At 46.1% G+C, this 12,988-nt stretch overlaps 1 protein-coding gene and 1 non-coding gene across 4 annotated transcripts in view; one reads left to right on the top strand and one right to left on the bottom strand.

Annotated features, from left to right (window-relative positions):
• Positions 1–12,988, bottom strand: part of CACNA1A (calcium voltage-gated channel subunit alpha1 A) — a 224,630-nt gene that overhangs the window by 189,961 nt on the left and 21,681 nt on the right. The gene's annotated exons all lie outside the window — the stretch shown is intronic.
• LOC138381222 (small nucleolar RNA U13) lies at positions 6,752–6,855 on the top strand. The gene has a single exon (XR_011233132.1). It is a non-coding gene; the product is annotated as a small nucleolar RNA U13 (small nucleolar RNA).

The following is a 12,988-nucleotide window of genomic DNA, read 5'->3' as shown; positions in this document are numbered from 1 at the left end:
TAAATATTTTTTATAGAGACGGGGATCTCACTATGTTGCCCAGACTGGTCTTGAATACCTGGCCTCAAGCGATCTTCCTGCCTCCGCTTCCCAAAGTGCTGGGATTACAGGCATGTGCCAATGCGCCTGGCCTACATCTTACAGTTTTTTAAAAGAGAGGTGTATGTGTGTGTGTGTGTGTGTGTGTGTATGTATCTTCTGAAATTAAATCCATAATTTAAAAGTATTCTTAATTCCTCTGGCCCCAAAAATTTTAACATGGAAGCATTAACATGACTCATGGAAAACATACATATACACGAAAGTAAAATGAAGACATCTTGATGAAAAGAGAAAGGAAAAAAAATATCGAAATAAGTTTTAAGCAGAAGTTCATCAATTTCGGAATCTTAGTGTCTGGGAAGACAGGGCAGAGTAAGGATGCTTTGGGGTTAGACTCCAAACAAGAACTGAAGACTTTCTCATTTGTCTCTCTCTTTCTCTTTTATTCAGGTCAATAAAGTTCTCTGGGGACCTCTGAGTGGTGTGAGGTCTCTGTCTTGATCCAATATACAATCACTTTCCTTCATCTGTTCACTCCACCAAGGGGAGGTCCTTCTCCTCTCTGGCTGCACTGACATCCCTGTTCAGCAGTCAGTAAAATCTTCCATTTATTTGGCATCTTCTCTTTGTATTTCATCTAACCATGGTTTAAACTCAAAGCTACACGTTCCCTGAAGACCAATCACCAAACCCCAAGACCAAGGGGGCCACCGGAAGCCCTCTTCAAATTAGTTCCCCCAAACAAAAGGAAAATCCAGCTCCGGAAGACATTCATCATGGTGGCCACCAGCAAACCCAGTAAGGCCACAGAGAAGGGCCCCAGAAAGACAGCGAGGCAGAGGAACTTCTCAACCCACATGAGGTGAAAAAGGTACCCAAGGAGCCAGATGAGGTGAAGAGGGCTCCCTCAAAAGCAGATGCAGCCAAGAAGGCCCTAAAGAAAGGCAGCAAAGCCAAGAAGGTCCCGTCCGAACCAGACAAGGCCATGAAGGTCCATCCCAGTGCCTCTGGGCTCAACGGGAAGTCCAAGGTCAAAGGCAGCACCAGGCTGGGCATGGTGGCTAATGTCTGTAATCCCAGCACTTTGGGAGGCTGAGGCAGGAGGCTTGTTTGAGGCCAAGAGTTTGAGACCAGCCTGGGCAACACAGTGAGATCCTGTCTCTATAAAAAAAAGTATTAAAAAATTAGCCTGGCTTAGAGGCACGTGCCTGTAGTCCCAGAAGGCTGAGGTGAAAGGATTTTTTGAGCCCAGGAGTTCGAGGCTGCAGTGAGCTATGATGATGCTACTGCGCTCCAGCCTGGGCTGCAGAGCAAGACCCTGTCTTAATTTTTTAAAAAGTAGTCAAGGCCGGGCGCGGTGGCTCACGCCTGTAATCCTAGCACTCTGGGAGGCCGAGGTGGGTGGATCGTTTGAGCTCAGGAGTTCGAGACCAGCCTGAGCAAGAGCGAGACCCCATCTCTACTAAAAATAGAAAGAAATTATATAGACAACTAAAAATATATATAGAAAAAAATTAGCCGAGCATGGTGGCACATGCCTGTAGTCCCAGCTACTCGGGAGGCTGAGACAGGAGGATCCTTTGAGCCCAGGAGTTTGAGGTTGCTGTGAGCTAGGCTGACGCCACGGCACTCACTCTAGCCTGGGCAACAGAGTGAGACTCTGTCTCAAAAAAAAAAAAAAAAAAAAAAAAGTAGTCAAGATACTGAGTCCTATAAGAAAACAAAAACTGGGACTAAGACTCCAGTGGAGCCTGTTAACTTTCTATGACCTTGAATTTCTACAACCTTGAGTTTTCATGTGGACCGACCACTGTGCGTGTCCATCTCTTCCTTCCTTGACTGTCAGAGGATGTTCCAAACTCCTCATCAATATCCAAAGTCTCCTCCAAGTCACCCCAGCCACACACGCGCAGAAGCTACACCAGCCACCCCCAAGAAATCCTTTTCCAGCAACTTCTCTTTAACCACCTCTCTCCTCCTTCCAGCTCACTAATGCTCTTAAATGGAAACCAGCGTCCATTGGATCGAGCCCTGCCACCCACTGATCCTACCATTTCTCAGGGCGTTCTCCTGCCTTTGCCTCCTTCCTTGCCAACCTTACATAGGTTGATTACATAGCACTTCCTTGTCTCTCTTTCTCTCTTGGAAAAAGTCCATTTCTGCGTGAACTCAACTGGTTACCTTCCCCACGCCTGGGCAGTGGAACGTTCCTGAATGAGGTCAACTATCTGGGTTGATGACATTAAATCCATGACCCTAAACCTCAAATGGGCTTTCCAGAATCCCAGCATCCTACATAGGAGGAGACACCGGTGCATGCTGGCACATCGATAGGAATGACCCGCTTTAGAGAAATATACTTCTGTCATTAAAAACGCCACCCTAGGCCAGGTGTGGTGGCTCACGCCTGTAATCCTAGCACTTTGGGAGGCCGAGGCAAGAGGATCACCTGAGCCCAGGAGTTCAAGACCAACCTGAGCAAGAGTGAGACCCTGTCTCTACTAAAAATACAAAAATTAGCCAGGTGTCATGCATGGTGTGCACCTGTAGTCTCAGCTACTCAGGAGACTGAGGCAAAAGGATCACTTGAGCCCAGTAGTGTGAGGTTGCAGTGAGCTGTGATGATGCCACTGCACTCTACCCAGGGTGACAGAGCCAGAGTATGTCTCAAAAAATAAAAAATAAAAAAATAAAAACCTCACCCTTGACCCCAAACCCCCATCAAGTCACCAACCCGTTTCTCTACTCCCCTTCAGAAAAAAGCAGCTGCCTCCAGTTCCTCACCTCACATTCTTCTCCTAGCCTCTCGGGGCTGGCTTCTGGCCCCAATCACTCAACCAGAACCCTTCCAATGAGCATCTCCCAAGACCTCCGGGCTGCCACATCCCAGAGCCGCTTTTCCGTGTTCAGATGCCTTGGCCACACCCTCCTTTATATTCTTCTAGTTTTCCTCCTATTCGACAAGCCTCTACTTCTCAGTTTCTAAACAGCGGCTGTCCCTGGGGCTCAGTCTTAGGTAATCCTCCCTTCTCCATCCAGACACTCTTTTTAGAGCTGACGTGCATTTTGATAGGCTTTGTCATTCTCCTGTTGCCCTTTCCATTACCCCTAAAATATCCACTCATTGCCCTGCTTGGTGTCCCAGGAGAGGCGGGGCTGACTTCATGGGCTGCAACGTATCACCCAAGCCCTCGCATCCCCTGCCTCCTGGGTGGGTTTAGCCAACACCACTGCAGAGAGGGAGAAGTTGGGGTATTTTGTCATCCCATTTCTTCCCTGATTCAGGGTACAGTCCTAGCAATAGCCAAGTCCCTTTGTGCCTCCTCAGAGGCACCTCAAACTTCCTAGGAATGTCTATGTCTCTCTCCCAAATTGCTACCAACTGGGTGGCTTCAAACAACAGAAATTTATTCTCTTGCTGTGCTGGTGTCCAGAGTCCAAAATTAGGGTGTTGACAGGACCAAGCTCCTTCTAAAGGTTCTACAAGAGGATCCTTCCTTGCCTCTTCCAGCTTCTAGTGGCTCCAGGTGTCTTTGGCTTGTGGCCGCATCATTCCAATCTCTGCTTCTGTCTCCCCTATGCCTTTTCATATAAAGACACCTGTCGTGGATTCTTGAATCTGCCCTAATCCAGGATGACCTCAACTCGATCCTGGAGTCAAAGACATCAGCAAAGACCCTATTTTCCAATAAGGTCACATTCTGAGGCTCCTTTGGCGAACGTGAATTTTTGGAGGACACCATTCAAACCACAACAGTGTCCAAATTCCAAACTCTTCAGTTCCTTCCCTAAACCCATCTGGCCTTTTTATATTCACCTCTGTAGTGAACTGTACCACCAGCCGCCTGGTGGCTCAGGGAAGGTGACCCTAAGAGACCTTCCTGATTCCCCTGTCTTTGTCACCCCACAGCTGATGTACCACCAGGTCCCACCAATTCTTCCAAAATCAGGCTTTGAATCCTTGAGCTCAGCACTGTCTTCTCTGCCCCACCTGAGGTCAAGCCACCATCCCCTCCCACCTGAAATGTCTACAATCTCAGTAAACTCCAAAGCCATCTACTGCTGGTCTTTCTGACTTCCAGCTCATTCTCCATTGAGAAGTCAAAGCCTTATGCTTCGTGAAAGAAGCCAGACACAAAAGGTCACATTTTGCATGATTCCATGTATATAAAATACCCAGAAAAGGTAAATCCATAGAGACAGAAAACAAATTAGTAGTTACCAGGGGCAGGGGAGAGGGGGAACACGGAACAACTGCTTAATGGATATGGGGTCTCCTTTCAGGGTGATGAAAATGTTCTGGAACTAGATTTTCATCAGGGTGATGAAAACGTTCTTGGAACTGCCAAGTTGCACAACATGGTGAATACACCGAATGCCACTGACTTGCTCACTTTAAAATGGTTAATATTATGTTGCATGAATTTCACCTCAATTAAAAAAAAATCTTTTTTTTTTTTTTTAAAGTAAAGTAGCTCTTTCCTATCCCACTTAAACTTCTCTGGGAGCTTCCTGTTGCATGTAGAATAAAGTTCACCTCCAGACCTTGTGTGACCCATCCCTGCCAACATCTCAGGTCTCTTCCCACCTGTTACCCACTTTGTTCATTAGCCTGTAGCTACACTGGCTGTCTTGGAATATGATGAATTTGTTCCTGCCCCAGGGCCTTTGCACATTTCTGGAATGCTTTTCCTCTCTCTCATTCTGTTCACACTCTGCTCTGTGCTTTCCAATCTTCAGATCTTTGCTGAAATGACACCTCCACCCTCCTAATTACTCTCCACCCAAAAATACGCCTATACCCTAACCCCTGACACCTGTGACTGTGACATTATTTGGAAAAAGCCTTTTGTAGGTATAATGAAGTTAGGGGTCTCGAGAGGAGATCATCCTGGATTATCTGAAGGGCCCTAAATCCAATCACAAGAATCCTTGTACGAGACAGAAGAGGAGAAGACACAGGCACACACCAAGGAGAAGACCATATGGAGATAGAGGCAGAGATTGGACTGGTGCAACCACAAGCCAAGGAATGCCAGCCAGAACTCCCAGAATCTGGACGAGGCAATGAAGGATTCTTTCCTTCAACCGTCAGAGGGAGCTCCACCCTGCTAATGTCTTGGTTTAGGTCTTCTGGCCTTCAGAACAGGGAGAGGATATATTTCTGTTGTGTTGAGCCACCCAGCTGGTGGCAGTTAGTTATGGCAGCCCTAGCAAACTAATACAGGACCCTACCAGTTTTCTTCCTAACACTTACCACAATTAGAAATAAGGTCTGTATCCACTTATTCCCTATTTAGTGCCTTCTTTTCCTATTCCACGTTCCAGGAGGACCAAGAGGAACCACATCTGTCCTGCTCAGCATCACACACCCACCCCTGCATCTCAGTGCTAGGCACAGGGCAGGACCCTGCTAAATATTTGCTGAACGAGCAAATGAATCCACATCTACTTCATTTCTCTTAACACCTCAGCATCAGTCCTTCCTGCATCTTCCACCTTCTCTTCTAACTCCCAGCTGTTGCATTAGCAGCCTAAGTTAAACAGATTTTCTGGAAAGCCCCAACCAAGCCCCTGATAAAACCGCCCTCACTTGCTCTCTCTCTTGCACTTCCCCAAATATTTGCATCTGCCTGGCCTCTTCCTTTGCTAGCCCCCCTTGTCATCCATGAAGATTCTCCTTGAAGCTTTATCATGAAAAAAAAAAAATTAACTAACATATTCTATGCCTCCAAAAGAAGCTTTTACTTTTGCAAACTCTATTGATTTAATCCTAGAGGCTGCTGGCAGTGGTCCCAGGGCTTAATCAATATGACAACACCCAGCACAGCCAGAACATCAAGGAGTCTCAGCCAAGATCTTCCGCGTGGGTCTTCACTGACCCTGACTGAATCTCTCTCAACCTATGAAGAAAGGTTTACAGTAGAGGGTAGGATATCTTGCAACTGCTCCAGAATCTTGCTTAGGTGAGCAAAAGGAAAAGCCTTCAAGCTCGGGGCGCTTCAGAGCTATTTGTTAATTTGCTACTACGACCGATTCCCGAGAGAGCTAAGCAAGCAGAAACCGAAGATAACAACAGAGAAACACTGCAGGTTCTAGAACCTGACGATATACTCCCTGGCGGGGCGAGCAGGGGAAGAACATGCAGATGGGAGGTGGGAAAAAGAAGATGAGGATGGCCAGAGTTAAAACGAAATGAATTAGAACAGAGATTCCTTCACCCCTTCACGCAGATACTAAGTGACCAGGGAAGTAGAAAAAAAAAGGTCACAGGAAGAAGGAGGTTGAGGGTGACTAAATGAATGCCCAGGGCTTTAGAAACCATTCATCTCCTTGAAGGAAAACTCAAACAATTCTTTCTCACATTGTTTTCAGAATGTGAGTTTAAATGCATGTGAATATGCATAATCCTCGTGAGACCACTGTACTTAGGTATCAGCCCTGGTATGCAGATAACGAAGTATGTAGTCAGGATAGTCTATGTCCTGCTGCAGTAACAAACAGCCCCCAAATCTCAGTGGCTGAACACACCACGGGTCTATTTTCCTACTCATGCTCTGTGTCCACTGCAGGTGGGATGGGACTGATCCATCATTCTCTCTCCAGCACCTAGCTCGAAAGAGGCTCCATCTCTGAGCATACAGGACAGTGGAGACAGGAAGAAGGAATCACGGTGAATCATGCACTCACTCTTAAAGCTTCTGTCCAGATCCTTTTGTAGTTCGCAAGCGTGATGATTGCGTTTTCACATCCACGTGTGAGATGTGCCTCCCTCAAACCTTGTTATGACATTGGCATATTGCCCGTCTGATGTGAAAAACAAAGCTTCGGTCCAAAATGACTCATGTCACTTCCCCTCACATTTCATTGGCTAAATCAAATCACATGGCCACACCTAACTTCAAGGAGGTGGGGAAGTGACACTCTATTGGGTGCCCAAAGAAGAACCAGAAATATTTGCTGAATAAGGACACTCACCCACTCAGGAAGATTATATGACTTGCCCAGAGTCAAACAGCTTTGAAGGTGGCAGAAGTGGGACCTGAACTGAGGGGACTATTTGGCCCATGTGCTTTTAGCTCTACTAGCCTGCCCGTGACAGGAGTTTAGAGTAAAACCTTAGATAACAGTGAAGAGAAGTATCAGTGGAGGCAAGAGGGAGAAGGAACAATAATACATCGAGTGACAGAGAGATGAAAGGTACCAGAAAATTACAACCAGAGCGTAAGTAAAGGAATCTCAGCTCAGTGTCGTGGCTCATGCTTATAATCCTAACACTTTGCAGGGCCAAAGCAGGAGGATCACTTGAGGTCAGGGGTCTGAGAACAGCCTGAGCAACACAGCAAGACCCCATCTCTACAAAAAATAGAGAAATTAGCCAGGCATGGTGGTGCCCACCTGTAGTCCCAGCTACTGGGGAGGCGGAGGCAGGAGGATCACTTGAGCCCAAGAGTTTGAGGCTCCAGTGAGGTATGATGACAACATTGCACTCCAGCCTGGGCAACAGAACAAGACCCTGTCTCAAAACAAATAAACAAATAAATAAACAAGTAAAGAAATCTCATCGTTAAAAACCAAAACACATTGCAAACATTAGGAAAGGAGTAGTGGAGTTTTCAACTCCTTTTAGAGAGAGAAACAGTAACAGAATAGAGCAGGGGTTCCGGCCAGGTGCGATGGCTCATGCCTGTAATCCTAACACTTTGAGAGGATTGCTTAAGGCCAGGAGTTCAAGACCAGCCTGGGCAAGAGTGAGACCCTGTCTCTACAAAAAATAGAAAAATTAGCCAGGCATGGTGGTGCTTCCTGTAGTCCCAGCTACTCAGGAGACTGAGGCAGGAGGATCCCTTGAGCCCAGGAGTTTGGGGCTGCTGTGAGCTACGATGACACTACTGCACTCTAGCCTGGGCAACAGAGCAAGACCCTGTCTCCAAAAAAAAAAAAAATAGAGTAAGTATTTATATGAGGCTACCTAATGAGGTGAAGGCACAACCATGAAGGGAACCTGTGCCCTTCTTGTTCTTCCTCTGAAACCTGCCATCTTGGCTCAGACCGAAGGTCCAACAAATGTTAGTTGGTGCAACAGCAACCCCAGGAAGCCAGGGCCAGAGCTTGCCAGGACTCCCATCAGCTGCACCGTCTCTCCCTGGACATTTTCCTGCTCAGTTCTGGGAAATCTGGGCCAGAGCTGGACGGTGTTCCAGAACGGATGGTGCTGGCTTGGCTCTTCTGATCACTCCTCCTCCACCCCTACCCCGGGCCAGACTGGAAGTGGGAACAGATCCTAGCTCTGCTGCACTCCCGGCCAGCAGGCGGGAATTCTAAACAGCCAGATAGGGCCGGTTTAGCGCAAGAGTGAAGATTCTGGAAAGTCCTCAGCATCACTGCCAACCTATCATTACCATTTCAGTTTTGACCACCTACTGTATGTCACCTAAGTGTTTTCTGCACATTGATTCATTAAGTCCTTGCAACCTATCTGCCTACACATCCTGCTGGTTAACCTTCAAATTATATTCAGAATTAGTGGTTTCTAGAAGCTTGGGGGGAAGGGAGGAATACGAAGTGACTACTAATTGGTACAGGGTTTTCTTTTGGGTTGATGAAATGTTCTGAGACTAAACAGAGGTGATGGTTTCACAATATAGTGATGTAGCAAATGCCACTGAATTGTACACCTCAAAATGGTACATCTTATGTTATAGGTATCTTACCATAATAAAAACATTTTAAAATTGCAGCCAGAATCCAACAACTCCGCAATTATCTCCACAGCCAATACTCAGGTCCCTCCCCCACTGTTACTTGCATGGTCCAATACTGTCACCTCCTTCCTAATTCCCCAGCATCTATCCTCACCTTCATCCATCCCCCACCTTCTGTGGCCAGAGGAGACTATGAACATCTGAGTCAGGGCATACCCCTGTTCTGCTCAAGAACCATCTGTGGCTCCCATCTCACTCAGGGCAAAAGCCAAAGCCCACAAGGCCCTGCACAAACTGCCCCATCATCTCCCTACCCTAACTTCCTCCCTCTCCCCGCCTCGCTCACTGCCTTCAGCCATGCCAGCTTCCTCACTGTTCTTCCAACGTGGCAAGATGCCCCTATCTCAGGGCCTTTGCATTTGCTGTTTCCTCTTCCCCCTGCCCCCGACACATCCTCATAGCTTCCTCCTCACCCCCTTCAGGTCTTGGCTCAAATGCCACCTCCTCGGTGAGGCCATATCTAATATAGCAACTGGCCTCCCCAGCCCCCTCTCTGTTGTTTTCATCCCATTGCCCTCGTAATCTTCTAAAGTACTATGCAATTTACTTCTTATTATTTTTTGTTGTTTCTCATGTCCCTCCCAATGAGAATGTAAACACCAAGAGGGTAGGGACTTTCGTCTGTTTCCTGTGCCCTGAAGAGTGTCTTACCCACAGTACACACTTCATCAGTGTTTGCTCAATGAATGTACAGCCCCACGAGGCAGGGACTATTTTCTGCCTATTTTACAGAAGAGGAAAACAGAGACTCATTATCAGACATGCAGCTAGTATTGATTGGGCAGTAACCCAACGCAGTCTGAGTTCACAGCCTGGACTCTAAAACACAGTGACTGTTTCTTATTATCCACACTGCAAGGCTGGACTCAACACCTGCTATGTGCCAAGTAGCTTTCTAAGCGCTGGGGACGAAAGAGAGGGCAAAACAGACAGAGCTCAGCCCTTGTGGAGGTGACACCGTAGCTGCCTCAGTTTTTTCCTGCCCCAACTCTCACCCACCCTCACTTTTCACTCCAGCAGCAGCCACTGAGTACCACGGTGTGAGATGCCCCAAGATACCAACTGGCTGTTCTATAGAAGCCACCTCCCATTGTGCAACTGTGGTGGCTTTTCTCTTTCAGTACGAGGAGGATTTGCTAGCCCCACCATCTTTGCACAACCAGGAGCCCCTTAGGCCCCAGGAACAGTTTTCTTTTCATCCCCACATTTGCAAATATATGGATGAATGGAGCACCCTTCTCTCACCTCCTCCAAGAAGCAGACCCTGATTTTTCCTCTCCAAACAAATCCTCATCTCTCTGCTCTTGGAAGTGCAGAGAACTAAACAAGCACCTCCCGTGAGCTGTTTTACAAATGTTTGTGTTTTGTTAGTGTCTTTTTCTTCCATATTTTCAAGCTGGAAGTAGACAGTTCTGGCCAGAACAACACCCATCCCCACAAAATAAACATGTCGTTGTACATTGTCATAAATGCTATAAAAGTGGGGTGAAGCTAATTTAGACTGGCTGGGTCAAGAAAGGCTCCGAGAATGTACCACTTAAGAGGAAACCTAAAGGATTTACAAAGATTTGCCAAGTGACGAGTCAGGCCAAGGTACAAGAATTTCACAGTCCATCAATAGGTAAACAGATAAACAAACTGTGGTATTTCTGGACGGAATGCTATTCAGCAATAAAAATGAATGAAGTTATAGTGTTCATTCATTCAACACTCATTTATCAACCACTACAATGTGCCAGGTGCTGTTCCAGGATGTTCTAGTCCATATTAGTGGACAAAACCAAGAAAACCCCCTGCCTTTGTGGAGATCACAGTAATATGGGGAGACAGAAAATCAACAGATAAATACGACAGTGAAAAGTTCCAAAAGGGAAAATAAGGAAGAGAAAATGGAGGAAAATACCATGTGTGCAATTTACAGTAGGAAGGATGCTGGGAAGGTGGCCTTGGAGTGAAGTCTTGAAGGAGATGAGGGAGGAGCCATGAGGTTACCTGAGGGAAGAATGATCTGGGCTCAGAAAACAGCCAGTGCAAAGGCCCCGAGGTAGGACTATGCCTGGTGTGTTTGAGGAAGAGTAAAGAGGTAGCATAGTAAGAGAAAGGTGAGTGAGGGAGGAGATGCTGCTGGGCTTCCCCAAGCAGAGAACATCAGCAATGGGCAAGGAGAGTGGTAACTTCAGAGCCTGGGAAGAAGGGAGAAAATAGAGAAGGGAGAAGGGAAGGAGGAGGAAGACAGGCCTGAGCTCAGAGTCCTGCCACTTTCAGACCCCATGTCTTAGACAAACAAGTCTGGCATTGGAAAGCCCACATTTCAGGGGCCTGCCATGTTGTTCTGAAAAACAGACTGACAGAGAGAAAGAAGGGAAGCTTAGGTGGGATGATCACTTAAGCCCAGGTGTTTGAGACCAGGCTAGGCAACATAGTGAGACCCTGTCTCTACAAGAATTAAAAAATTAGCTGAGTGGGGTGGCATGTGCTTGTTCCCGGCTACTTGAGAGGCTGAGAGGGTAAGATCACTTGAGCCCAGGAATTTAGGATTGCAGTGAGCTATGTATGATCAGGCCACTGCACTCCAAGCTGGGTGACAGAGCAAGACTCTGTTTCTAAAAAACAAAACAAAACAAAACAAAACAAAGAGAAAGACAGAAAGAAGGGCTGGCCTTGCCTTGTGAGAAAGAAAAGAAACAGACAGATGTAATCTGAGAAACAACGGGAAAAAATACAGCTGCTATACAATAATGCACATTATATCAGGTCTGGCAAACACCAGCCCATGATCTGTTTGTGTAAATAAAGTTTTATTGGCAAACAGCCACATCCATTCATTTACCTATTATCTGTGGCTGCCTTTGCTACAACAGGAGAGTTGAGTGGTTCCAAAGAGACAGGATGACACACAAAGCCTCAACTATTTACTATCTAGTCCTTTGCAGAAAACCTTTGAAGACCCCTGTACTATGACAACAATATGTAACTGTATATTAGTATATTACGTATTTGCAGCATATACAGTTGACCCTTGAATAGCACAGGTATGAACTGCATGGGTCCACTTGTGCATGGATTTTTTTCAATACAAGTTACACTGAGTGTGTCTGCCTCTCCTGCCTCTGCCAGACCAGCCCCTCCTCCTCCTCCACCTCAGTCTACTTAACATGAAGACGATGAAAATAAAAACCTTTATGATGATCCACTTCCACTTAATAAATAGGGAATATATTTTTTCTTCCTTTTGATTTTCTTAATAACATTTTCTTTTCTCTAGCTTATTTTATTGTAAAAATACAGTATAGAACACATATAATATACAAAGCATGTGTTAATCAACTGTTTACATTATCAGTAAGACTTCTTGTCAACAGCAAGCTATTAGTATTAATAGTTAAGTTTGGGGGGGGGGGTTAAAATTTATAAGTGGATTTTTGACCCAGCAGGGTGGTTGGGTCAGTGTCTCTACACCCTGCATTGTTCAAGGGTCAACTGTGTTTATCCACAAATATATAATTATATAACGTAAAACGGCAAAATAGGTCGGATGTGGTGGCTCACGCCTATAATCCCAGCACTCTGGGAGGCCTAGGCAGGAGGGAGGATTGCTTGAGGCCAGTTCAAGATCTGGTTAGGCAACATAGTAAGACCCCATCTCTACAAAACAATTAAAACATTAGCCAGGTCAGGTGGCACATGCCTGTAGTCCCAGCTACTTGATAGGCTGAGGTGGGAGGATCGCTTGAGCTCAGGAATTTAGTCGCAGTGAGCTATGATGGGGCCACTGCACTTCAGTCTGGGCAACATAGTGAGACCCAGTCCGTAAATAAAATAAAATAATAAAATAAAATAAAATGGTAAAATAATTACTATTATAACATATGTTGAGTGCTTACCACGTACCGAGCACCAAGCTAAGCTTTTTTGCCTATACAATTGTATTAAATCTGTTCAACAACTCATTGCATCGGGAAATTATCATATAATTGATTAAAAGCATGGACGCTGGAGCCAGACAGCCTCGGTGTAAATCCCACTTCTGTCTCTTGAAGGGTGCAAGACCTCAAATACTGGACCTCTCTCTGTCCTGATTTTCTCTTTTGTACAGGAGGTGATACCACCACCCACCCCTCAGGGCATCCAGAGGATGAACTTAACTGATGCAAGTGAGGTGCTTGGCCTGTTGCCCAGAA

The sequence above is a fragment of the Eulemur rufifrons genome, chromosome 2 (genome assembly GCF_041146395.1).
Source record: "Eulemur rufifrons isolate Redbay chromosome 2, OSU_ERuf_1, whole genome shotgun sequence".
Taxonomy (NCBI): Eukaryota; Metazoa; Chordata; class Mammalia; order Primates; family Lemuridae; genus Eulemur; species Eulemur rufifrons.
This window is presented reverse-complemented; position numbering and strand designations above follow the sequence as displayed.